Source organism: Anser brachyrhynchus, assembly GCF_964034855.1.
Source record: "Anser brachyrhynchus genome assembly, chromosome: 11".
NCBI classification, from domain to species: Eukaryota; Metazoa; Chordata; class Aves; order Anseriformes; family Anatidae; genus Anser; species Anser brachyrhynchus.
The window spans coordinates 9,332,198-9,345,857 of record NC_137706.1 but is presented as its reverse complement, the minus strand read 5'-3'; the positions used below and the strand labels follow the sequence as shown (position 1 = coordinate 9,345,857).

At 52.4% G+C, this 13,660-nt stretch overlaps 1 protein-coding gene across 2 annotated transcripts in view; it reads left to right on the top strand.

Annotated features, from left to right (window-relative positions):
- The window catches only part of LINGO1 (leucine rich repeat and Ig domain containing 1), a 136,226-nt gene that overhangs the window by 21,630 nt on the left and 100,936 nt on the right, over positions 1–13,660 (top strand). For both annotated transcript variants that reach the window (XR_013938090.1, XR_013938091.1), the window contains exon 2: positions 3,326–3,447. The gene's annotated coding sequence lies outside the window, so the exon portion shown is untranslated. The remainder of the gene's footprint in view (positions 1–3,325; positions 3,448–13,660) is intronic.

Here is a 13,660-nt window from a genome sequence, read left to right as displayed (position 1 = left end):
TGGCATGCTTTCTGTAGCTTTCTGTTCCTCCTTGTGGTGGTAAGTAAAATTATTGCTATTTCAGATCTGAGAGGTCTAGCTAAGAAGTTTATCCTAACAAAAGGAACATTCCCTCCCGTGAATGGTTACTTGGCTTTGTTAACATGTAAGCAGTTGTCTGGAGCCCATTCTTCCCTGGCATGCGTACCTGGCTTTAACATTGGGTTTATTTTCCTTACCCCTTGCATACTGTTCAAAGAGAGGAGATTTGGGTCTCTGCAGTTCCTGGGTGGGTGGGGAATACTGCCTCTCACTATGATCGTGGTTAATAAGCTTCTGTCTGACCTGTCCTTGCATTATTATGCACTCAGTCACGATAATCCCCAGCAGTTTTGATGCCATGACTCAGATGGTTCGTTTTGTGCCATAGCTTGGAGGAACTGCAGGCTATCTCCTCTGAACCCCAGGTGCCAAAATGGAAAGGTAAGGCACCTTCTTTAAAAATAAATTAAAACATTTCCCACTGGGGCTTCAGTGAGGATTGTCTGTAAGCTGTTCACTGTGCTTGAACACTACTGTTTGGACTTTAAATACAGGTCAGCCCAGAACCTTAAACTTGGCTAAAGTAAGTTTAATTGTAATTGATAAATTCAGTTGGAAAATCTCATTTGTTTGGGTAAGGGTAAGGTCTTGATTTGTTTGGGGAGTTTTTGTCTGCAACTGTTGCTGACCGTCTGGTCAGCGGTGTGTGTGAACATGTGTGAGCTCTCAGTCACAACGCAGTAACCCAGCCTGAGACCAGGGCTGGATCCAGGTGCACCCAGGCTCCAGAAGGAGCCTGGAAAGCCATGGGGTCCACTCCTGGCCTCATGACTGAATGGGAGGGTCCTCTTCATCCTTCAGGCCTCCAGTTTCTGTAGGAGCTGCTTGAGCACCATCGCTGAAGAAGCTTAACCTCTGCCGGAATGGCTGGATCAGGCAGAGGTGTCTGACTTCAGTGGGCCTCTGCTGTGTGTTGTCTCCATCCCCGTGTTGTAGCACTGTATAAGCAATCCTGGTGTGACTGAAATGTGGGCCTGACACCCTTGGGGGGGCCTCCACCTCAGTGTGACTGAAATGTGGGCCTACCACCCTTGGGCAAGCCGCCATCTTGGCAGGCTGACGCCCCTGGGCGGGCCGCCATCTTAGTGGGCCTGAAGTGCAGGCCTCGATTTGAATACCAGCTCGCTGTCTTGGTGTGTGAGTGAGTCTCGCAAGCAATTAAAAGGTACTTCTAAAATCATGGGCTGACAAAAATATTCTCAGGGAGATTTATAAGCAGGCTGGCATTCCATGGAACTTAATCCTGGGTTGTGTGTGTAGATGAAACTGACTCCAGACGGGCATCATGCAGTCCAAAGCGAGCGTGGTTCTCTAAGGGGAACTTGCCCCAATTTATGTACAAAAATGCCTCCCCCTAAAGTTTGTAAGAAAAATGCTGTTGCTATACCCAGGATGATCCTCCTAAACAGTTTTCCTTAAAGTGCTTTTGGTTTTTGATTGCAAAAAGAAAACAAAACCAAAGTACCCCAGACTCAGTGGGATGCCTTTTTTAGTTGTTATAGTGCATCTAAACAGTGCACTGAGTCACAACCTCAGAGCCTAAAAGAATCCCAGGAAAAGTTAAATACAAATTAAAAATTTTAAGAGAAGTTAACTGATCAAGAACCTAAACCACCCTAGCATTTGTATCTCTCTTATACTCTCGTGCTACTACTATTTGATAGAGCTGGAGGTTGCAGATGACCTAGGTTATTTTTCTCATTTACCACTATATCTTCCAGATAACCACTATGAACAGAGGGAAGAAGTTGACTCCACCACTAGCCCTGAGTCTGAACCTCTCAATTCCACTAGAAAGGATTTTGAGGTCCCTAGCACTCAGCAACAAAAGAAAATGTTAAGAAAAATGAGAAGAAAACAGTAAAAACTACACTAAATTGTCCACTGAGAGAAGCTGGATCTGATGGCAACCTTGTCTCAGTCCATTTTCCCTGGAGCGCAACCGTTTTTTTTACCTCCCAAACTACTGTGGAAAATGAGGAATTTATGGAGCTTTGGATAATAAGAAAGTTATAACCTAACCTCAGCTAATATGGACCAGCTTCTTAGAGCTGTAGTACCAGGAGAAACTTTAATAAGGCTCTATGACACAGCCAAGTGGTCAGTACAGCCAATTCCAAACACTGACATTAGATCACACCGGGTTTCTATTCTGAATGCTATTTTCCAAGTATGTCCTAGAAAAACAGATTGGGCTAAAGTTTATGCATGCAAACAGTTCAAGGATGAAAATCCAGCCAGCTACATGGATAGACTGAGAACTCTGTGTAAGACGTGCAGAAATAGATAACCCTGTGAAGCAAGCAAGACCTGCACTTGTTTCAGTTTTTGTTCAGGGCTTGGGTTCTAAGATTTATGAAAATATTCAAAGTACAGTGATTGGCTGGGAAGGAAAAAGCATGACGGAATTATCAGCTGCTCAATGTTTTTATAGCACAGCTAAGAAAGCAAAGGGGTGAAGCTAAATCAATGGCTCTACAAATTCAGCAATTAGAAAATGCCTGCACCCCCTGTAGGCAGAGTAAGAGTAGAATGTCTGGCCCCTGAGGGCAATTAGGTTCAAACCCTGTTCAACCTGTGCGTGCTGACAATCAATGCCATTTTTGTAAACAGCCAGGTCACTGGAAATTAGAATGCCCTCAACGATTTTGCAACACTAGCCCACGTTTTTCTTCTGGCGCTCACAGAACTGATGCTTTTGGGCCACAGTCACATCACCCATAGCACAGGACAGCCTGAGGGACTGTGACAGTGCCCCAGTTCCCTTTAGACCCCTCCGTACTGTATTTAAATTGCCATGTTACAGGAAAAAAACTGTAACCTGTCTCACTGGTACTTGAATGCATGATACTCTGATATCCTGATAATAAATGTCACCTCCACCTCTACTGTGCCTCCTCTCTGTTTGCAGATGGTGAAAGTACAGTAATTCCTTCTGAGAGCTGCTGTGTTTAGGCTCCCAGATATCACCCTACAGCTGTCAGGAGCCCCTCGTGGGCTTGTGAACATGTGTAGGTGTCTGTAACTTGGTGCCTAGAGGTACATGGGACCAGCAAGGGTCCCACCTGATCTCTTGGCTTCCCTGATGGCAATGGGAATAAGAATAACAAGGAAAGAAGTTGATATTTAAGTAAGTTCTTTGCCATCCTAGCTTTTTGGTTAAACTCATGGAGGTCACAAGCTGGATGGGGGCTTGAGGTCTTGCTTTCCCATGCTGACATCTCCTGTGCCTTTTCATCTGCAGCCCCCTGCACCCAGGAGCCATGAGCTGCCCCCAGCACCTGCAGAGCCCCTGGAGCAACGCCCTGTGTGCAGCCTCTCGGTGCTGTTAGGCTCCCTGCTGCAGCCTCCTGCATCCCTTCTGAGGTAAGGACTGTGGCTGTTCTGTCTGTGAAGAGCAAACGGGTGTGCTAATGTGGGTGGGAGCCTGGTTGGTTTTTGGCTGGTTGTGTCTTCTGCCTTGTCCAGGAAGGAACTGGGCTTGGGTGGGACTGGTGCCTTCTGATTGTCTCAGCTTCCCCGAGATGGTGTTTGGGAAGGGGTTTGTGTGTCCTCTTGCTACCTCAAACTTCATGTTGTCTTCTCTCATATCTGCCCTTTGCAATAAGATTGTTTTAAAGGTTTCTCAAATAAAATTGCGCTAGGTTTACGGGGGATACGTGTGGCTGGCCGTAAAATTGTTCTCAGCTGAGGAGTAGATATTGGGTTTAGAAACTGAAAACTTGGTTTCTGGTGTTGTGGGTTTTGAGGCTTTTAGACCTCTTTGTGTTCAAGCTTCTCCTTGCAAACAGAGGTGTCAGATGTGTGTGTTAATGCGTGAGCATTGCTACTTCTCCATCTGTTTAATCTCCTGCGCAGACGAGCTGGGACTAGCAGAAGGATGTGGATGTCCTGAGCGTTTTGTGAGGTGGCAAAGGGTACAAGGCAGGAGGTCTCTAGTGATGGTCACAGCAGCTCCAGTGAGCTAGAGCTGGGACCTGCCTTGTCCCAGCTCAGCCCACCCAAAAGCTGATTTCCCTCTGGGTTTTCATAGCTAGGCTTTGCAGGCAAGTCTAATACAACTTTTCTCCTCAAACCTACTCTGAAATCTGCAAACCTGGTGTGCTTCAGCCCGGCCCATCTACAGGCAGCCACGGGGAAGCAGGGGCTGGTTAGCGCTGACATCCTCGGCCATAAATATCTCGCCCTCTCTAATCCTCCCTGTAGCTTCAGTGCTTCTGCTTTACTAAGAGTTATTTGACTCTCTGTGTTGCACTTCTTAGACAAATGGCTTTTAAATAAAACCCTCTGCTAACTCGTTAGGCCTCGTGTCCAGGTCACTTCCTGGGCAGGTGATTTATAGGGCTGCATTTAACATTTTATTAACTTGGAATCGCTGGGGCTAGTCAATCGGAGTCCATCCCATTAGCTGTGGCGAGTGGCAGCCCGTTGAATCGGGCTCCCACCGCCTCCTCTGCTCCGAGAGCATCTGTGGGGTGAGAGAAGGGGAAAAGCAGGAGGATCCAGAGAGGGAGGAATAGATCTGGGAGGGATAAATGAATCGCGTGAGGGTTAAAGAGATAACGGAGCTTTAGATCATATCTGGGGAGCTGCCTTATCTCCCGCTGTTCCTACATGATTTCTTGGCCGCAGCACGCTGGGGCTGTGCAGGGATGGGCGAGGAGCACGGGGACTCGGTGAGGAGGTGGCGTGGCTGTGGGCTGGTTCCTGCAGGGCACCGCTGCGAGAACATCCCTGGTAGGATGTGCCTGTGCTAAACCCTTCCCGCAGCGCTGCCTGCCTCCTTGCCTAGTGCGTGCACGAGCCCATTTAGCTCCTGGCTTTCCTCCAGCCTTTCCCCTGGCTGTGCTCCTGGCAATGTGTCTGGTCCAGTCTGGTTCCCTCTGACCCCAAGCCCTGCCCTGCAGCTGGCTCCGAAAGAGCCCCGGCACAGACCCGGCAAGGGGAAAGCTGCTGGGGCCTGAGTAAGCTTCGCCTGGGGAATCTGGACCTCCCGTTGGTGATGTGAGGCTGCAGCAGCAGCTTTGATTATCTCTGGTTTTGTTGCCGCTCTCCCCCTGTGCCCTGTCTTTGTTCCAGCTGTGCTCGGAGATGTTATTCAGTGGAGTTTTCCAGCTCTTGGTAACATGGGGAAAAAAACCAAACTCCTGCACAAGCAGAGCTAATGAGCTCTCTCTGGAAATAAAAGCATCCTGAGGACAGCCCAGCCATACAGAACAGCCTGTGCTCAGCAGCTCCTCCGGCCAACGCCTCTGAGCCACGTCCCGGTGCTGGGCTGCTGGGCACCATGAGGAGGCTGTCGCCACCCATCCTCCCTAGCCGTCACCCCTCTGAGGTCTCAGGAAAGCTGGGACTTTGTTCCTCTGGCCCTTGCTGTGTGGAGCTGGGATGCAGGTTTGGGAGCACCCCTGAGCACCATGGGACCTGTGTGCTGCCCCAAACCCTGATGCCTGCATGCTCACGGGACAGGGCGAGGAAGGGAGACGCATCCCATGGATGGGGCCGGCTGTAGCTGTTTAGAAATGGGACTGGGCGATGCCCTGGCTCTCCTTGCCTATGGAGCACTCCCCCAGCACGGGTGGGTGCGAGGTGAGGGGGCAGCCTGGGCTCGCCACAGCCCCCCCTGCATGCAGGGAGAGCAGAGCTGCTGTCCCCGAGGTTGCCAAGCGCGTGGCCGGGAGGGAATTTATCTCACAGCTAAGCAGGCAGCTGAAAGCTATTGCTTCTGATGTGCCTATGATTTGCTGAAACCTGTGTCTCCTTTGTCATATTTCTGTCTGCCTCAGCCTCAAATCCCAGAGCAAAGTCTGAGAACTTGCTTTCAGGGAGGAACAGTGTTTTTTTTTCCTCCACCTTTAAGTATTTACTCTGAGCTTTCAAGATGCATACCCCGCGGGGATCCTGCCAGCTGTGCCTGCAGCCAAGGGGCACTGCCTGCCCGTCCTCTGGGGTCCTCCTTTGGCTGCTTTCGGGGTTTTTGGGGTCCCTTCACAGCAGCTGTGGGTGCAGCCCTTCCAAACCTCCACCTCCTGGGGGCCTGGGGAGGGGAATCTGAAGCTTTTGAGCTGTGTTCTTGAGCAAGGGGCTGAAGCCTGACCCATTTGGCGAGCTCCGCCGTGGGCTGGCACATGCTGAGGCACCAGCTTCTCTGCGTGGCGCCTGGGTTCCCGGCCCTCAGCAGCTCACAGAGCAGCTGCTGGAGTTTTCCTCCTGTCCTTACAGCTTGTCCCGGCCTCCGAAGGTCACGCTGGTGACCCGAGCAATGCCGACCGCCTTTGCTATGCATCATGTACCGCTGTGTCGTGCCCTGCCGTGGGTTTTGGAGTCCCCCCCCCTTCCTCTTCTCCTGCTCTACTTCCCCAAGCCTTCCCGCAGCCACCACTCGGGCGAGCTGCTTGAATTCAGGGAGAGCAGCTCCTTGCTGGAGGCGAGTGCTGCTTAACTCCGGGGCGGGAGCAGGTTTCACAGCAGCTCAGCGAGGGGCAGGAGGCACTCTGCCTTTCCTTCTGGGTGAGCACACAAATTGCAGCAGCTGAAGGCAGAGGTAGCAGTCCCAGCCACCAGCACGGCGGCTGTCAGCGAGGCTTGTCCCTGTCCCCGCCGGCGGTGCCAGCCACGCGCTCCTGGGCCCCGCGAGCACGTGGGCAGCGATGCAGAAATCCTCTGCGGGGCCTGGGGTGGGAGGGCAGGTGCAGCTCTGCCGGGAGATGCCCTCAAACCATCAGCAAATGGAAGCAGAGGAAATAAGAGCTTGCCCAGGGAGGTTTTTCTAAAGAGGAATAAATGCAAGGTGGGTGCAGGGCTAGCAGTGGAAGGCAAGCTCCCGTAAGCTGCGAAGCAGTGAGGCTGGGGCCGTGGCTGGTCAGCGGGCTGGCACCGAGACCGGCCCTCTCAACTTGCGCCGACTTTGACTCGAACAGCCTCATTAGTGGGGAAAGTGTCCCCGAGATGAGTTACAGGTGCAATTATCTCCTGCTGCTGCTATTGTGACTGTGGGCATTGAAGTCTGGTGCCATTATACCGCGTCGTTGCAGAGCTCTTGTGCGCAGGAGAGCACCTCCCGGAGAAAAAGTCAAATTAGAGCAAGCCAGTTTTTTTTTTTTTTTTTGGAAAGAAGCTCTCATTATCAGTCTGTTCCCGCTTGCTTGTCTCATTGTGTCAGGGTGGCTACGGCTGTGCGGGCCCTGTCCCTTCCCTCCCTGCTGCCTGACCTTCGCGGTGGCCATGGCACCCAGGTCTCCCTGGCTTCAGGATTATTCAGAGTGACACATCTCCGGGACCGGGGTGGAAGGATGAGCTCTGAGACTTACAGAAAACATTTCCTCTGCGTCTGCGTTTATTCAGTGCTCTCGTCTGACCTAACAAAACCCTGCGGTTCTCCGTGAGAGGCAGGAAAAGCTCCCGGAGCACGAGCAGGGGAAGCTTGCAGCCGGGTGTTGCAATAACTTGTGAGTGAGTGGCTCGGATAACTCATGTCCCAGAATCAGCCAGGAAAGATTGCTGATTTTTAATAAACAACGGCGCGCTGTGTCTCAGTTGAAGCCAGACTTACTTGTACAGTGATTCATGGATTTTTCCACCAGGAAAATCACCTTGGTGGCTGGTGCGCGGGTGCCTGCTCGCCGCCGTGAGTAATTCCCCCCGCAGAAGGCACCGGGGGGGAGTGAAAATGATGAACTTCTCCCGGGGAGTGGCGGGGGGCTTGGGGAGGAAGGGTGTGCTTGGCGCCGGTGCCGATGACTGCATCCCGCTGCAGAGCGCCGCGGGAGGTGGGCAGTGGGAATTTCACCGGCAGGGACACCAAAGGAGGCGAAGCTCAGCAAAAAAAAAAAAAGCGTGGTGTTGAGGTCTGGGTGAGGCCAGCGTGGACAAGCTGAGGCTCCCCTTTGCGACGTGCTGCAGCTCTCCCCTGGGAGAGCGAGCCCGGCGAGGAGCCGCGTGCCCGAGCACAGCTTTATTTTTATTTATTTTTCCCCCTTTTGGCTCCAGGCTGGAAACCCGCCAGCCCTGCGCTGCGTGCGGGAGGCGGCAGCGTGCGGCTGGGGGTGCGGCGTGTCTCTGGGTGCTGCTTTTAAAAGTCTCTGGTGCTGCCTCAAAGTCTCTGGTGCTGCTCTGAGGAACGCCGCGGTGGGCAGGGGAAATGCCGGCCACGAGTCATCGCGGTGACTGCTGCCGCCCGCGCCGCGGGGGCGGTGTCCCTCTGCCTCGCTGTGGCTCTGGGGGTGGGTGTTTTTAATTTGGGGATGGATGCAAAGAAGTTAGTTGAACTTGCTTTGATTTCCTGATGAGGTGGGTTTTTTTTTGAGTCTTCTCTGAACGTGAAGGAAAAGGCATGCGGTTGAGCAAACCTTCGTGTTTCTGGGTGTGGGAAAGGCAAGGTGGCGTGATGGAGGGTGGAGCAGCAAAGTCCCCCTTTTTGGCTTGTGCATCTGGGGTGGGTTTGGGGGGCAGGCAGACCTCATCTATACCTTCTCAGGAAGGATTTTCAGACGAGGAGCCAAGGATCTCTGCCCTCCAGTTTCCCCAAGAAAGCAAAGCCTGCACGGATAGGAGGTCAGCCTGGAGGTCGGCCCAGCCCCAGGGAGCAGCCGGCAGCCCCCTAGGGTGCTGCTTCTGCTGCAGAGGCTGAGTCCCAAGGAAAGTTCTCCAAAAGCAACCTGTGCCCTTTGGGATCCCCTTGTGGATGCTTCCTTTAGTGCAGGAGGTCTCTCACAGCCGCACGAAACAGCGCTCTGGATTTAGAGGACAGGCAGCTCTGGCTGTTCGCCTCCCAGGCTGCTCTGGGTACCCTCACAAAACGCTGCTGTGAAACTTGATGGGCTCAGCAACGCCTCCCTGCAAAGCAAACAGAGCGTGGCTGGGTGTGGGGCAAATCTCCTGACGGCACTTTCTAAAGGGGCCAGGGCTTCCCTGGCCCAGTGCTGGTGGTGCAGGGTGGCCGGGAGCCTTGAGGAGCTGTGTCCCCGTGCTCATCTGCTCTAGGGGAGAGGCTGGCGTGGAAACATCGGAGCGGCTCCCATGGGAAATCAGCCTGGAGGTCGCTCCGGCCCCAAGAACCAGCAGGCAGGCTGACGTGGCCCTGACCGCAGTGACACCCTGTGGCATCGTGGCTCTGCCTGGGTCCTCTGTGACATTTTAAGGGTTGTCCTTGGAGGGTGCGTTCCCAAATCGACGTGCTTCACTCTTCCCCAGCCCTCTCTCCGCCACGGTGCCCATCACGTATTCATTGCGATGCCCCTGTACTTCTCTAAGCCCAATATACTTTGAATTACTGCTCATCTATTCCTCTTGACATCCTCATGCTCATAACTAGGGAGCCTGCATTACCCGTTCGCACATCTGTCAAGCTGCGTGTTCCTTGGCCATTTCCAGAGATACATAAAATTGCCCGTGTTTATGACATTATTGACAACCCGCCCCGTCCCCTTCCCCCTCCCTGAGCCCAAATGGCTGCCTCACTTTATGAGGATTGATATTTGGGCAGTAAATATTTTAGAGCCTCATCTGATGAGTGTGTCTGTGCGGGTGAATACATTTCTGGCTGAGGACAGATGTTGGAGCTGTCTTCATTGGGGATGCGGGGCCTTGGCTTTCTCTCCCCACCCTTTGCAGCAGCTCTGCAGCTCCCTGGTGCTGCCTGTTCCTGGGGGAGCGAAGGGAAGGGAAAAGCACCTTCTTGGCTGGCAGAGCTCTGGGTTTTGCTAATCAGTTGCTGCAGGGGCCTGAATTCTGTCAGCAGCAGGGTGGAATTGCTACGGGCAAGGTGTTACCCTTCTCCAACCCATGAAAAGCTCCAGTTCCTGCCGTGCTGGGGATTAGGTCCAGCCCTTTGGGGAAAAAAAAAGGGAAAAGAAGAATAAGTCTGTCCGGGGTTTCCAAGTGATGCATTTTGATTTTGCTGTTCTGAAAAGCCACTTCATCTCCGAAAGTTTACAAACACATTTTGGCAAACCTCTCAAAATAGGAAACAATTTGCGAATGACATGGTCCGGGTGACCTAAACAATTTTATCTTGCTGAGAAAAGCAAAGGAGCCCGTTTTCTGCTCCTCCGAAATGCTGGCTCCCTTTTCCTTCAATCAGCAAAACAAAACATGCTGCCTGATTGCTGGGGAAGACAAAAAGCAGATGCAGCTCGTACGGAGTGAGCGGTGCTGCAGCTGGCTGGTGATTTTGGGGTGCCCTGACTGCGCCGTGCCTCGGGGCAGCACATGGCTGGGGGGACACTAGGTTGTCAGCGAGCTTGTGAAGCACAAAATGTAAGTCAGCTGCCTTGTGTTGCCTTTGGCTGCTTTTTTTTTTTTTCATCCAAGTCTGGCGTGAGTGCACTGAGATGTGTAAAAATTGGTTGCCCAAAGGGACTGTCCCAGCAAAGGGCGCAGGGGAAAGCGATAACAGCCACAGGGGGCTGTTTTTCCCCCAAGGCTTCCAGCTCCTTTTCCAGCGGCAGTGCCTCCACGCAGCTGTGGGACAGATTAGCAGAGGTTTGGGTTATTTTTCAGTGGACCTGGGTGTGGTTTCTCCTAATCCTTCCTTACCAAGTTCCCTGTGCGCATTCCTCCCTTCTTGGCATCGCTGCATTTTCAGGAGCACTTCTGGGACTGGGTGCCTGAGCCCGGGCACTGCCACTTGGGGTTTGAAGCTGCTGTGTAGGCAAGGGGCTGTGTGCATCTCCAAGGACATGCGTACAGGACAAAGACTTGTAAAAGCACCGGTGAGAGGAGAAGGCATCGAGCTCAGCTCGCAGCGACTTGGTGCCTCTGGCCCTTCCAGCAAGCCTCGCTGCAGCAGCCGTGTGCCGAGGTGAGGAGTTCAGTGGCCTCATTTGCTTGCCGATGAAGGATGCCACCCTGGCCCTGGACAGTCTCCTCTTTTGTGGCGCTATAGTATCTATTTATTTATGATTTCCGTGGGTGGTGTTTTGGATGATCTATTGAGCCAGAGTGAGATATTTTGAGGCACAGTGAGATATTTTAAAAACATCTCATCACTCTGGAAATATCCATGGTGCGATAGCTGCGTATTAGTCATTCCGAAAGGGAGTGATTTCAATGAAAGAAAAAACATTTCATCTTGTCAGAGCATTTTCACTCACTGTCTGCCAGGCAGCTGCTGTCAGTCTTCAGCCTCTGTTGCTGGTTTTTACTCTTCTCTGGCTCTGCCCTTTTATTTTTTAACAAAAAATAAAATAAACCCTATAATGGATATTGGGGGATATGAACTCATCAGTTGTCAGTAAGAAAGAGCCTTTGAAAAGACACTGTAAAACCTCTTTGCTCTGGATTATTTCCAGTGGGATTAGTCCTCCCGGGAACTAGCTCCGTGGGGAACGGGAGACTCCTCCTCCAGGTGCTGGACCTTGAACAACAGCCCCTGTCTCCGCCGTGATTTATCCCTCTCGAAGGTGGCAATAACTCCGGCGCTGTCACACACCAGTGGGGACACAGAATTAGGCTTACGGAGAACACGAGCAGAGGTGGTTTTCTCCTAGGGAGGAAAAAAAAAAATCTGTAAGGGAACACAAATGACAAGGCACCATCCTGCAAGAGGACAGAAAACAGCACAAAACTGTCCAACAAACAAAAAGCCAAATGAGCTGTAAAAACAAACAAACCAAACAAAAAACCCCACCAATGTGGCAGGAGAGATTTTCGCTTTGAGGGAATCTGCCATAAATCACCTAATATTCAGCTTCGCGCTGCCGTTGGGGAAAACCTTCATCACATTCTGCTGGTCTTTGCTCTATTTTCCACAGATCTGTGGCTGCGTTTTCCATATGGCAGCTGACATTCGCTGGGGAGGAGGGGATTTGTCCGGGATGCTCTGATCTCGTTTGATCATTGTCCATAATCAGGGGAAGAGTAATTACAATGTAGTTACGCTGCAAGTACTACGTGCTGCCGCCTTGTCCTGTGTAATTGCCGTTGCCTCGTGTAACCAGGAGGTAACTGCTTAAATAACTCCAAATTATCCCTTTGTGGCTAAATGCTCTGTTGGAGTTGGGGTGGAAAATCATCGTGTTTAGACCTGAAGTCTCATTTCAATGGCATGGTGGTTTTGCGAGGTGACCGTGCCATAAAAGGGTATTTTGCTTTTCAGCTATTACCATGGTAAAAGGCTAGAAAAATGCCTTTTTCTCCCCTAAAGAGGGTGTGTTTTGAAGGGGGGGGCGTGCTCCATCCCGAAAGGCACGGGATGGCTTGTGGGTGCTGATGGCAGTGCCCCAAGTCCCCTCTCCTCCGGGCACGGAGAGCAGAGTTGCTTTAAACGTGGCTGCTTTTCCTGAAACCTGCTGCTTTTCTGCCTGTCAAGCCAGGTTGCCTTGGCTACTGGGTGAGAAAAGGAGTAGCCGCCTTTTCGGGGCGTTTTGGTGAAAGCAGGAAAAAGTGACCTCGAGTTTCCCTGTTGCGGCATCTCGCCGGAGCTGGGGGCTGCTGGCCGGGTGTCCTTGGCTCCCAGCTCGCTGCGTCCCCGTGCCATCCCCTCCTGCCGCCGCAGCGAGAGCCGCTCGAGCCCGAGGTTTAAAATAGAAGCTATTAAATAAAGAGCAGGGGAGGGAGGCAGCGGGCCGAGGGATGCTCGGGCAGGGAGCAGGTCCATGCGCTCGCCTGGGCGCCGTGCCGGGGGGCACGCTTCCTACGGGGTAAAATCCCTGCCTGGTGGAAGGGGAGGGATGCACCGCCAGCTCCTCCAGCACAGCGAGATGGCGTGGTTGGAAACCAGTGCCACAAGCTGGCCAAAGCCATGCGGGATGGTCTGCTTGCCTTAATGCTCTTTTCTCCTGGTTTTGGGCTCCTCCGCGCGCCTAGGGCTGGGCGAGGCGCCTTTTGCATCACGCTGCTGATGGCGAATGCGGCCCCCTCTGCGCCCCCCGCGAGCCTGAGTCAGCAGTGTGCCGCTGCTGTCGTCGTGCTCTTTAAAAAAATAAAATTAAAAAAAAAATCAGTATTTAAAGTATTTAAACAGATGGGAAGCCACAAAATACAGTCGGTGTACGGATCGTGTTTCATGACTAACAAAATATGCCAGGTAGGCCGTTCCACTTGAGATATTTTCAGGAATATAATCACTTTCACACATCTTCATAAATTTGCCAAAGTGTTAGTTTTCCCCCATATGGATCTGGGAGGATGCAGCATGTCATGACTGTTGCACAAGCATCTTGAATGCCGTGCCTTCGTGTCCCCCCCCCACCCCAAGGGCTGTAACTGTAGGGAAGGTTTGGCTCCCATTCCCCACGCTGTCGTTGGCACGGGCAGGGGGGCACCGTCGATGCTTCTTGGAGCCCATCCAAGGCAAGGAAGGGAGGCAGAGCGGCAGGACGGGAAAGCAGGGCTTGAATTTTCAGCAGCCTGCAGCCTGAGCGAGGCCGACCCCAGCGGGGAGGCAGCAGGAGGCGAGGAGGCTCTAAGGGAAGCCCCAAAGGCCGCGTCCTTCCCCTTGGGGTGGAGTGGATGCTCCAGCACAGCCGTGGGGTAAACAAATGCAAAATATTTTGAGTTCGTTCAGCATTGGATTGTTTTTTCTTTTGGTATCATGGAAAATTAAATATAAGGACCTGTTTTCTGCACGTTATTGATC